General features: G+C 35.4%; 1 pseudogene; it reads left to right on the forward strand.

Moving 5' to 3' along the window:
* The window catches only part of LOC127840433 (DNA primase small subunit-like), a 48,506-nt pseudogene that overhangs the window by 12,348 nt on the left and 22,578 nt on the right, over nt 1–13,580 (forward strand).

Here is a 13,580-nt window from a genome sequence, read left to right on the forward strand (position 1 = left end):
AAAATGTTAAATTAAGGCTTACATGATTCTTCTTTAGATATTTTGCAGAATTTCAATTCATTATGAATCAGTTCAGATGTGTTTGGGGGATCACCTTGTGATGTCCATCTTTGAAAGCACCATGGCTCCTTGGCTAGTCAGTACAGACATACTGGTCTTTAGGTAAGATAATATCTCTTTACACTGTGAAAATACATGTATGTTCTATTTAATCATAACATATGTGCTTCTTGAAATAGAAGTGATAGATATGCACGCTTCATCTAGTCTTTACACTGCCAAGTTTCTTTTTTTCACAATTATGCTACTAGCTGAGGGAACCCACAAATGCCATGCTGTGTTTTAAACCTTATGGGTTAAATTCAAATTTGCAGATGCTGCTTTCCTTTCTTACAAAATACATGTAAGTTTATATGTAAAGCTTGCTTTTCCTAAGTGTCATATTAATCATAAATAATTTTGTATGACCCCACAAAAAGGTAGGGGGTGATTTGCCATTGTTTGTCCATCTGGCTGTATACCCCAAAGTTAGTGTCGCGCAGAACTAAAAAGTATAACTGCTAGAGCCATCTTTCTGTAAATAGTTGTAAGCATGTGAAATTGTATGCCTGAGTATTTTGATGCAAGTGTATCAGATATCTATGGAGTTATAGCCCCTAATTTAGCAAACGATATGAGTCTTTGTGACAGAGCCAAATTGTAGGGGCATCTGTGTCCTATGGACACACATCTACTTTAAAATTAATAAATTGATTAGAATTTGATTAACACCGTGGCATTTGTAGTTTGATATAAGACACTGCATTTACCAACTGCTTTGACCAGCCATGATTTGCTTTGTGTCAATACTATGTTGCAGTAGTGACATACTAACAACTTAGATCCATACAATGTCCATTTTAGTACTATAGCTAGTCAGTTTCACTAACATAACAATTACTCGTAACCACTCTTAATCATTGTTGCAGGTGCTTAGTGTACTTGTCAATATTATTTCAAGTGACTTGAATGTTGATGATTTAGGGAACTGATTGTTGGTTTTCTGATTAATCCAGTATGTTTCTTATTGAGTTAATTAGCGAACATGTGATCTTGCTATTAATAGCAAAAATATCAACTTGCGAACAAATAGTGTCGATATCAGTACACTAGCATCTTGTAGCTTATCTGCTTGTGCATGTTTATTTAGCTAACTGACTTTACAGGTATTAGATGCATTAGTTTTCCTGCATGCTAGTCAATACTAACCAGCCATAATGCCACATGGAAAAACAAAATTTAACGTTTCCTGGCTTGGGAAAACAGACTTAATGGACATCAACTAAATACTTGGTGTGAAAAGGACTCTTCCTCTGACTTTGCTGGTTACTGATTTCTTTGTAAGAAAACTATACAGTGTAGAAATACGGGTGGAACACAAATACTGAACCATGCCCAAGGCCAGAAACACAAAGATGCAGTATCTCAGGCAAATAATATGGTGCATGTAGATATTGTAGGCCTATAACTAACTGAGTATATTACTTAAATGTTTGGCCAGTGTATGGAAGCGTGCATATCCTATTCCACCTCATTGTGTTGTAGATTGCTGTTTATGTATATTAAATGCTGAGCTTGTGTTATTTTTCGCATCCTTTTTGCATAAATGTAACCTTGCAATCAATTATGTTTTCTAACTGCTTATGGTCATGGATGCAACACACAATGGTACATGCCAATACTCATGCTTATGTAGTATCTGTTTAGCTCTTACACTTACTAACATGTATGCTTTGAAACTAATTTTACTTAACCCTTTACTCCATGTATACGTATTTTAACACCTTTGCAAACGGAATAGACCTTGGTCTCTCTTTGCTTATACAATTATAATAAAAATATAATTCTTCACCATTGCCTGTGATGAGAAAATTCTTTGTTAGTGCAAGAATACTTATATATTCATAGTGGGTGTATTTTGGTACATATTAATGGAGGAAAGGGTTAATACTAAGGGCTTTTGTACTTTGCTTTATAAGATTTACAGTGTATGTTTTGAATGTCATTTTCATTATTGTATTTCATTGTGTAAATTGATCATGTTAAATGAGAAATAAAAATTTCAGGTGCTTGTATTTCAAGGATGGGCAGAACAAGGCATTCTCACAGCATCAGATGGACTAGGATATGTATCAATTTAATGGTAATTCCAGCTGAAAAATGGTAATAATTTTCTTATTTAGCCCTACTTTTTAACAGTACAAATCCCTATTTTGCCCTACTTTTTGCTTAAATCTTGCCCTATTTTTGCCCTACTTTTTTGCGGAGAGGCAGTAGAAAGCCTGCAGCATCTAAAATGCAGTATGATAACACATTTGTATTTAATGTCAGGATTCGTTCCTTGAGTTGACAGATTAATTTTATCTGTTAAAACTATACTTGTAAGTAAGTGCATGATATTTAATTGCATGTTGTTTGCTTACATTATGTATAAAGTGCACTTACCAGCCAGCCAGTCAGCAATGCTAGCTCAGAATCAAATTCCCCAATACATGGAGACATCAAAACGAAGCCATGAGGCATGACTGATTATTTTTCCATAATGGTTGCAATTTTTGTTTCATTGACTGTTCATAATTTTTGTTGCAACCTTCATTCTCATTGTGCAGTTTATGTTTGTGTGTTGCACCCACAAAAATATCGCAAAAAAGACATTAAAATATATTTATCGCCGCATGTTCTCCCAGTGATATTTTTACAAATTTTTTCATCTGAGTCCTGGTACTCGAATACTTGCAAATCTATGAGTCCCCGTATTGAAAGAATGAGTCCAAATATTAAAGGATTTTGAGAAATTTCAATGCATTTTTGGGACTCACATAATTCGAAACTTTGCATCCCCAGAGGTTTTTGTGAGTCCAGGACGCAGGACTCGCAGGTAAAAAAATCACTGTTCTCCACCCAGTAGCAATAATAGTTATAGCGTCTCACGAGATTGACTTACAACACTGTTCGTTAAGCGTCTAATCAATGAGTGCTCAAGGGAAATAACAAATGCAGTTTTGAATAAGCGTCTATATGAATCTTTTTCGGACATGTTACTAAGTTTGGACATGAAAAATGCACTCAACCGATCGGGCTACTGGCTTAGAATTTTCACTTGACCGACGCAAAAATCAGTCGACCGAGTAGACGGTCAATATGGTGACGTTCAAGACTGTTTCAGGTCAGGATTTTACATAAAGCAAACATGAGCTTTTAACAGGAAATTAGTTTCCTCATGATATCTAAATAACACTTTGAATCATTTGATTTCCAATTACCTAAATTGTTATGCTGGGTACTTGCAGGCTTCCTGAAAAGGCCGGACCGCCGGTCTTGTCCGGCAAAATTCTTTACGGTCCGGCGAAATTTCTAATATCGCCGGTCCTTGTGACAGGCCAAAAAAAATATGATTAAATACCGAAAAGTCTTATACTTGCGAAAAGAAAGAAAACACCCTATTAGTATCACTCTTTCATGAATTTCGAGCCTTTTTGTCATTAAGAACACAAAAGCGTCACTAGTTCTTAAGAGTGCTCTCCCTTAGTTGTTTTTTCGAAAATGTCAATTTCATTTGTCCGATATATCTATCCAATTACAAAGATTTTAACAAAAAATTCACATTAAAAAAATGTTGTCGCTAAAGTTCCCCCATCCACATCGTCAGCTTCTGTGGTCATCGAATCAGTGAATCGGAACCAAGTATTGTCGCGTCTTTGCCTGAGAATGCAACCATGCAACAGCCTCATTTTACCATGGACAATGACATTGCAAAACTGTGTGACGAAGACTCTGATTGTGATTCCGATGATGGTCTTGACTTTGAGGATGAAGAAGGCAGTACCAATCGTGTTATGTTATTTTGTTTTGAGTTAGACTAGAATTTAAAGCTGTTGTCCATCATACTCTGTAATCACTAGAACATGCAAGTGTTTTTGTTTTACTTTATGAAGTGTACTTATACACAGGCTGCACATTGCAATAACTAGGAGTTAAACTTTACTTAATTCTTCAGTTATTAACACATGTTGTTCGGTCAGGTGAAGTTTTGACCGGACAGGCTAACTTTTCCATCAGCCTGTCCGGTTGACAGGCACTTGTTGGGACTTTTCAGGAAGCCTGTACTTGAGAGAAATAATGAAGCATATTTATTTGACAGTGTTTTTGATTGTTTCAATTGAATAAAGTATACATATTTTCCAAATGGAACCTAAGAATTCAAAATTAAAGCTTTCCCCAAAGACTAGGAGTATTTTTAAGTATATACATTAATTTCATCAACTATCAAGCTCTTTAAGTTGAACCTTAGTAAATGTAATATTGATAACACTCTAATTCTCAATTTTAAAGCATTTGTAAGTAAGAAACAAAACAATGTGATTTTTCAGTCAAAACAATGTGTTTTTTCCCAATCCAAAGGGACCAGGACCCATTCCAGAAATGGTGTAAAAGAAAACACTGTTTGAGGTGAAGGGTCAAAGTCATTAGGGTTTGTAACAGGAAAAATGGACCTTACAATAACTTTACAATGCTTTGACCTACATTTATGCAAATTGGGGTGATTTTTGTAGTTACTTGGGTAGTTTATGTCATCAGGTCAAATCTGAAGTAGTCGGGCTTGTATCATGAAATTGGTTTCCTTTCAATATCTAGAGAATTTTATGGATTATATAAATTAGTATGCTGGTAAGTCTCGATGCAGAAAAACTCCTAATGATGTTCAATTCAGGAGATCTGAGGAAAGGGGCATAAGGAAGACTTTGCTGGGAGTCAGAGGACCTACATGTTTTACAAACATCTCTTGATTAATAACGACTTTATTTTACTTTTCAGTTCCTAAGGATTACTTTAATAAGCGTGAATTTTCATTCACGCTTAAGGATGACATTTACATTCGTTACCAGTCTTTTTCCAACCAAGATGAAATGGAGAAGGAAATTCAGAAAAGATGTCCGTACAAGATTGATATTGGACCTGTCTTCTCACACAGGGTATCATGGTTCATAGCATCACTTTTTTATGTCCCCCACCCACTCCCCCACCCACTATAGTGGGGGACATTATTGTTTTTGCCCCGTCTGTTGGTTGTTTGTGTGTTTGTTTGTTTGCTCCAACTTTAACATTTGCCATAACTTTTGCAATATTGAAGATAGCAACTTTATATTTGGCATGCATGTGTATCTCATGGAGCTGCACATTTTGAGTGGTGAAAGTTCAAGGTCAAGGTCATCCTTCAAGGTCAAAGGTCAAATATATGGGTCAAAATCGCTCATTTAATGTACACTTTTGCCATATTGAAGATAGCAACTTGATATTTGGCATGCATGTGTATCACATGGAGCTGCACATTTTGAGTGGTGAAAGGTCAAGGTCATCCTCAAAGGTAAAAAAAAAATGTTTTTACTTCAAAGCGGCGCAGAAGGGGACATAGTGTTTCTGACAAACACATTTCTTGTTAAAATGTAGATTTTAACAATGACCAGTAATTAAATTGACATGAAATTTGGATTCATATAATGTTGCATTTTTTAGCTCGGCTGTTTTCGGAGAGGTATTGTAATAGCCAGCTCGTCGTCCGGCGTCTGCCGTCCGCGTCGTGCTTAGCTAAAACCTTGACATTGCCTCTAAAATCAAAGTGCTTTCACCTACAACTTTGAAACTTCATATGTAGCTGCACCATGATAAGTTCTACATGCCACACCCATTTTTGGGTCACTAGGTCAAAGGTCAAGGACACGCTTTCATTTATTCAAAACTGCACCCACAGCCGAGCGTTGGCACCAGCTATGCGATGCTCTTGTTAAAAATCTTAAATTTATGGAATTTTAACAAATGACTAAGATAAGACTCTGGACTATAACATTTGTTGGAGATTTGCTTTTGTGATTTAGAGTACCCAAAAATCCACGAAAACCGGTGTCAGACAAATGATATTGGTTATCAAGAATGTGTTTTGACTAAAATTATGAAATTAGTGTTGTTGTTTTGCTAAAAAATGCATCAAATTGAGAATACAAGTGTTTTCAGTTTTACATTTACTTGGGTAGAATTTATATGGATGGAAGATGAACAAAATATTGAGATCTAAAAAAAATAATTTTTTTTAAACCTATTTGGAATCTTTAGCTCCCATTTGGGTAAAATATATAATTTTTTCCATTGGGAATTCGTCCGATTACTGGACCCAATTTTGAATGAAAAAAGCACACTGTTTCACATTAATATGTTTACAAAATCTGTAATATTTATTATATATTTTTAGCTCACCTGAGCACAATGTGCTTATGGTGAGCTTTTGTGATCACCTTTTGTCTGTCCTGCGGTAGTGCTGCAACAATATACCGAAAATACCGGTATATATCGCAATACGCAATCTGCATATTGTATTGCGATACGATTTTCATCATGCCGGTACGAAAATTCTACAAAAATTCATCCACATTTCGTCCAGAAAAGCCATCCAAAATAATGATATCAAGGTAAACAAAACAAATCAGTGTTTACCGTTTAGTAAAAATAAATGGTTACGTAAAAATAGCATTCTAAATAGTCTATTATATGGAGTAGCGTTGTTACATGGGAGTTTGCAAGATCTGCTTTTGCGTGTCACACTGTTTAATTTAAGATGAAGCTTATGGAAATACGAAAAAACAACAACAATTAATTACATAATAAAAATGTAAATTGATGTTATTATAAACAGAAGTAATAATGGTCCAAAAAAAAAATTACCATCAGCATTCTGATAAGTTACACTACCGGCTTTTAAACATCCACAATTCTCTTTTGGGTTATTATTCTTCTTGTCGGCTTTTATAATAGTTCTCAAAATGGCAGATGAAACGAAAGCCGAGTTTTACTTTATAGATAATTCCGAGGGAAAAAGTGTAAAGCCAAAAAAGGAGTTAATTGTGATTATTAAGCATTTTGTAAAAAAGGCTAGAATTGCCAATAGGATATAACTAGAACCTAAACATATAATACAAAGGTAATGTTCATGTAATTAAGTTGGTTTTGGTGATTAGCTGGCGATTTATAATTCTGGTACAAGTTAGCAATATATTGCAATATATTGCAATACAGGTTTTTGAACTGACAATATTTTGCAATACGGTTTTTGGCGTATTGTTGCAGCACTATCCTGCGGCTTCAACATTTGCCTTGTTAACACTCTAGAGGCCACATTTATTGTCCAGTCTTCATTAAATTTGGTCAGAAGATTGGTTCCAATGATATCTCGGATGAGTTCGAAAATGGTTACGTTTGCTTGAAAAACATGGCTGCCAAGGGGCGTGGCATTTTTCCTTAAATGCTATCAATAAACCTTGTTAACACTCTAGAGGCCACATTTATTGTCCGATCTTCATGAAACTTGGTAAGAAGATTTATCCCAATAATATCTTGGACAAGTTTGAAAATGATGCCGGTTGGTTGAAAGACATGGCCGCCAGGGGGCGGGGCATTTTTCCTTATATGGCTATGGTAAAACCTTGTTAACGCTCTAGAGGCCACATTTATTGTAACATGACACTTGGTCAGAAGATTGGCCTCAATGATATCTTGGATGAGTTCGAAAATAGTTACGTTTGCTTGACAAACCTGGCTGCCAAGGGGCAGGGCATTTTTCCTTAAATGCTATCAATAAACCTTGTTAACACTCTAGAGGCCACATTTATTGTCCGATCTTCATGAAACTTGGTAAGAAGATTCATCCCAACAATATCTTGGATGAGTTTGAAAATGATGCCAGTTGGTTGAAAGACATGGCCGCCAGGGGGCGGGGCATTTTTCCTTATATGGCTATAGTAAAACCTTGTTAACACTCTAGAGGCCACATTTATTTTCCAATCATCATGAAACTTGGTCAAAAGATTTGTCCCAATGATATCTTGGACAAGTTCGAAAATGGTTCCAGTTGCTTGAAGAACATTTCCACCAGGGGGCGGGGCATTTTTCCTTATATGGCTTCATGAATCTTCATGAAACTTTGTCAGAATATTTGTTTAAATGATATTTTGGATGTGTATGAAAATGGTTCTGGTCTGTTGAAAAACGTGGCTGCCAGGGTGTTCACTAGTCATGAAAGTTGGTAAGAACATTTGTTCTAATGACATCTTGGGCTGCACAGAACAGGTCAGTTCCTTTGAGTCCCAGGTGAGCGACTTTGGGCCTTTCAGGCCCTCTTGTTTGTTCAAAAGAAAATGTTGCCAACTTTTCCCCTTCATTTGGGTGAAGTGCCAGGCCTTATAGCTGTTATTTTCTCATCTTTTCAATTACACATGCATCTTTTTTACCCAAATCCAGTCCCACAATACCCATTGATGTTTTAAAATAAGAGGTGTAAATAATTAATACTCTTTAAAGCTGTAATAAATAACCATTCTACTGAATAGTTACTGTGTATAATTTTTTTACCTGACAAATTTGATTTATATTTATTCAAATATACTTTATAAAAAAAATATATTTTCTCCAATTTAAAGCAATTTGATTGGGAAGGGTGCCTTTGAAATTGGGAAAGATGTTGTTTTTTTGACTAAATGTGGGAAATATTGTCGTTTTTTTCTAACAAAAAGTTTAACATTGAGAGTAAAACTTGATTTAAATATTATATTTACAAAGTTTTAACTAATACAGCTGGATGAGAGATGAACATAATGTAGACTGATTTAAAAAAAAATATTTTTAAACCTATAAACAAATATGTATACTTTTTTCCACCGGGAATGGGTCACTACTATACCGGTTTTGTATTAGAAAGAAAATAAACACTGTGTTGTCTTTCCCCAGCCCAAGGAACACAAGACTGTGAAGGCTGTGGCCTTCCAGGCACAGGAGAAAGAACTCGTCTTTGATATTGATATGACGAACTATGATGATGTGAGGTCCTGTTGCACGTACGTGTTTTCATATTTGAGCCTTGTTTTGGGTAAATTTGGGCTTAATGCATGTGCGTAAAGTGACTTCCCGGATAAGCCTGTGCAGTTCAAAGCAGCTAATCAAGGACAACACTTTCTGCTTTATTTTACTTTTGTTTAAAGGATGAATAATCATGACGAAGATCCAATGCAGTTTTTGTCCATGTTTAGCCTGTGCAGACTGCACAGGCTAATTTGGGAAGACACATCACGCACATTCATTTAATCCCCTGTGCACAAAGTGAGACACTTTTAAAGAAGAAGGGGGCATATAGTAATCGAAACGTCCGTGTCCATCATTCCATCCGTCATTCTGTCCGGCTTCTTGTGCACAGCATTACTCAGGAAGTAGTGAAGGGATTTTTATGAACTGCATATACAAATGTAATCATTGAGCCGGTACAGGGAAGTGCCGAGTACAAAAACCTTAACTCTCTTAGGATTAACAGTGTTATTTTCCTTTACTTGTGGGTTGTGCAGTGAATAACTCCGTTTGTATTTAAGGTATTGGCATAAATTTTGGTACAGTGTGAAAAAATGCCGAGTTCAAATAGCACAACCAGAGCTGCAGATAAGGGTCGTATTTGCGTAATTACGAATTATTTTCAAGTTCGTTACGTATTTATTTTAAAATTTTGTCGTACCATTAAGAATTACAAAATCAAGTTACAAATATTATTTTTACATCGGTTCGTACCAATTTTTATTGATTTTTTTTCGCGTATTTAAGATCTTTTCAGCGCTTATATAGAATGGTTATCGGGTTTGTTTAACAAAGCGCATTTTTTTCCAATGATAGCGGCATGTCCAGTCTATCTGTCAAAAAACAATGGCGGTGCCCAAAGAGCGTCCTAAAAAACTGCAAAGCGTGCAAAAACACGCTTTTAACATATTGTACGCAAAGTGAGCCGAAATTAAATGTTAAGAAAGACATTACAGAAAAGATCTTATACGATGTTGTATGTTCAGTTGCCGACACAGTCGGAAAAGCTAAAAAAACGCGAAACGATGGGTCCAAACTTAAACAAAAAAAACATTGAACGAGTGGAAGGGACAATTCCCGTGGCAAATGGTTGAAAAGATTGAAGGGGAGACCCGTTTTAATTGTGAAATATGTAAAAATTCATCGAAGGCATGCAATCTAAGTACAGTTTGGGCATATGAAGGTATTTGAAAAATAAAATTGTATAATACTGAATAGACACTGTTGAATTCGTATAAATAAAGTTGCTAGTATGTTTATTTTGATTTTTTGCATGAAAATAACTAGTATTATTTATTTTTTAGGTCATTTAGAAAAGTTAAGAATTATTTTCCAAAACTTAGTAGTAACGTTAAGAATAAAATTTAAGAGTTAAGAATTATTTTTGAAAATCTGGTAGTAACGTTAAGAATTACACAAAACCTTATCTGGAGCTCTGACAACTGTTTAATCAATTTTAAGGGTGGCATATAGCATTTGAATTGTCTGTCCGTCTGTCCGTTCATCAGTCGGTCCGAAAACTTTAACATTGGCCATAACTTTTGCAATATTGAAGATAGCAACTTGATATTTGGCATGCATGTGTATCTCATGGAGCTGCACATTTTGAGTGGTGAATGGTCAAGATCAAGGTCATCCTTCAAGTTCAAAAGTCAAGAAATACAATCCAAGGGAAGTAATTAGCTTTAAAAGGGAGATAATGACTAAACCTGCAAAATGATATATTGAAATTTTATTTTAAAGCGGCGCAATAGGGGGCATTGTGTTTCTGACAAACAAATCTCTTGTTTTTACCTTGTAAACACCAGGGTTGGCACCAATCGACGGTTTTTACCGGTTAAAACCGCCCCAGTCAATACTCCCGAAGTGGTCATTACTGGTCAATACTGGTCGATTGAACTTTACCCCCAATTTTGATTAATATTCCATACTTAATTAAACAATATTGATAATACAAATTAAACAGACATGTTGTTATTGCAGTCTTTCCGAAATACCGTCGGTCCTCGGATTTTTCCGATAATAATTTGGAAAATCCGGAAATGATTCTAATATTGCCGGACCTCGTGTCCAGTAATAAAATTATGGCGAAATATGGAATTCCATAAGCTCTTTCCAGAAAAGTTTCAAGGCAAAAGTGGGAATTTACCGAGTTATGTATGAATTCTCCAATCATGTAAAACATTTTTTCATTGGTTGCATTTCTTGAATGACGTACGTGCATATACGGTATCCGAAGATTTTTGCTGCGTCGTCAATGCGAATTACACACTACGTCATAACTATATGAGTAGATTCGCAAAGGGAGAGAATCGATACCATATACTTTTGGTTCCCATTATATCCGATTAATTAGTAAGCAAGCAGGGCATTAACACAGGTCATTGTGATCTTCCTGCGATCTGTCAACACCTACACAGGAGTTCAAAGCGATCTGACAATATCTACACATAGGAAAACCGAGTATCCAGATATATAACTGGTGATTTTGTTTTCATTTTTATTTTTTAATATCTTAAAACGTTTCAATTAAAATTTGGTGAAGGAGCCAAACCAAACTCTCATGATGGTCAAACTCAGCACTGCAGATGTTACAGCTTATGAACCTTCAGCAGCTGTAGACAAATGGCTGTTAAGATTCGATGGTTTTATGTAAAATATTTGATGAGGTTTTTACGTAAAAAACTCACACCTACATACAGGACCAAAAAAGTTGTCTACCATAATTAAAAAAATCATCCAAATAATTCACTCAAAAGCATTGGGATTGACTCTAAGACTAGTATAATATTATAAGGTATGCTAGCCTATAACAGCTTAGCAAAAAGATTAAGTATTGTATGCTCATGATACAGGGAGATGGTCTTCGTCGACTTAATTATTAGCGCCCACCCAAGGCTATGCCTGATGGGTATCCAACGAAAGAAGATTAGTTAGAGGATGTGTCATCAGTAGAGGATTCAGATATCCAGGATGAAGAGACAAATGCTAAAGAAATCTTGACAATTCTGAATGATTAAATGCATGCTTTGTATATTAATCTGATAATATTAAAATATTGTTAAAAATGTCATCTTTGTCTTTAGTCGTCATTTTTTACTTTTTGGGCCTGAAATAATCAGTCTGGGCCGGAAATGGCTGCATGATTATAGGACCTCGTGGCCGGCAATAAATTATAATTTTGGGAAGGACTGCCAATAATGTCTGAAGCTATTAATACCCACTATTTTATACCTGTTCATGCAATTTGTAGGCCAATCTCTCACAATTTTGCAAATTAGTCAAAGTTGCCGTTGGTCAATTGGATTTTTCTGGTCGATTGAACCTAAGGGCAGATTTGCTTCATTGTCAATATCAGAGACATAACACAGCATGCATTTTATTACCAATTAAGGCTTAGGGGCCAGATTAATGACCCTAGAAAACACAAGAGTTCTGTTTGTCCATCTGTTTATCAAATACATGTAGATATATCAATAGATCAGTGAAATACTTTGGTAACTACAATAGTAATAATACTTTAGTTACAGATGTGATACACTGAGATAAAGATATTGCCTTAGTCCTTATGTATTTGAGGCCGTTTCCATAAATAATGAATCAGTAATTTTTTACAGCTTTTAAGATATTTTTTTACAATAAATAACTCAAAAAAAGTTTATCAATTACATAATAATTATTGATTTAATATAGAATAGCTTAAAGTCTTCGTTTGTGATGTATAAATGCTACAATTTTCAATCGACCAGTATTGACCGGTTTTAACCGGGTATTGACCGCCGGCCCGGTCAATACTCAATTGACTGGTCAATATGCCAACCCTGGTTAACACTCTTGACATCATAGTTTAAGTCCAATCTTCATGAAACTTGGTCAGAACATTTGTTCTAATTATATCTGAGCTGAGTTCAAAGTTCCAGTCTTTTGAAAAACATGGCAGCCAGCAGGCAGGGAAGTTTTCCTTATGTGTCTGTAGTAAACTTTGTTTACACTCTAGAAGTCACATTTGTTTTCTGTTCTCAATGAAACTTGGATAATACATTTGTTCTTATATATTGGCTAAGTTTGAAAATGGGACCAGTTCGTTGAAAAACATGGCCACCAGTTGGCAGGGCAGTTTTCCTTTATAGCTAAAGTACAAGCTTTTTAACACTCTTGAAGTAACACTTTTAGTCCGGTCACCATGAAACTTGGTTGGAACAATTGTTATTTTGATATCTGGGCTGAGTTAAAAAATGTGCTTTAGATCTGTTGAAAAACATGGCCGCCAGGGACGGGGCAGTTTTCCTGATATGGCTATAGTTAAACCTTGTTAACATTCTAGAAGTCAGATTTGTAGTCCAATCTTCATGAAATTTGGAGATAATATTTGTCGAAATAAAATCTTAGCAAATTTTTAAACTGGGTCATTTAAAATATAAAAAAGTGGGTCACAAGGTCAAATGAAAGAAAAAGCTTGTTTATATCTAGAAGTCTCATTTCAAGTCAGAATAGCTTAGTTCCTTTGTTTCTCAGGTGAGCACCTTAGAGCCCATGGCCCTCTTGTCTATAGTTCGTTTCTTGGTAGTGCATAATTTAGGAAGTAAAAAAAGGATTTAAATCAAACATCAAATAATGACAGAGGGCATTAGGTAAAATTTCTGAGTACAAGAATTGTA

The sequence above is a fragment of the Dreissena polymorpha genome, chromosome 8, assembly GCF_020536995.1.
Source record: "Dreissena polymorpha isolate Duluth1 chromosome 8, UMN_Dpol_1.0, whole genome shotgun sequence".
NCBI classification, from domain to species: Eukaryota; Metazoa; Mollusca; class Bivalvia; order Myida; family Dreissenidae; genus Dreissena; species Dreissena polymorpha.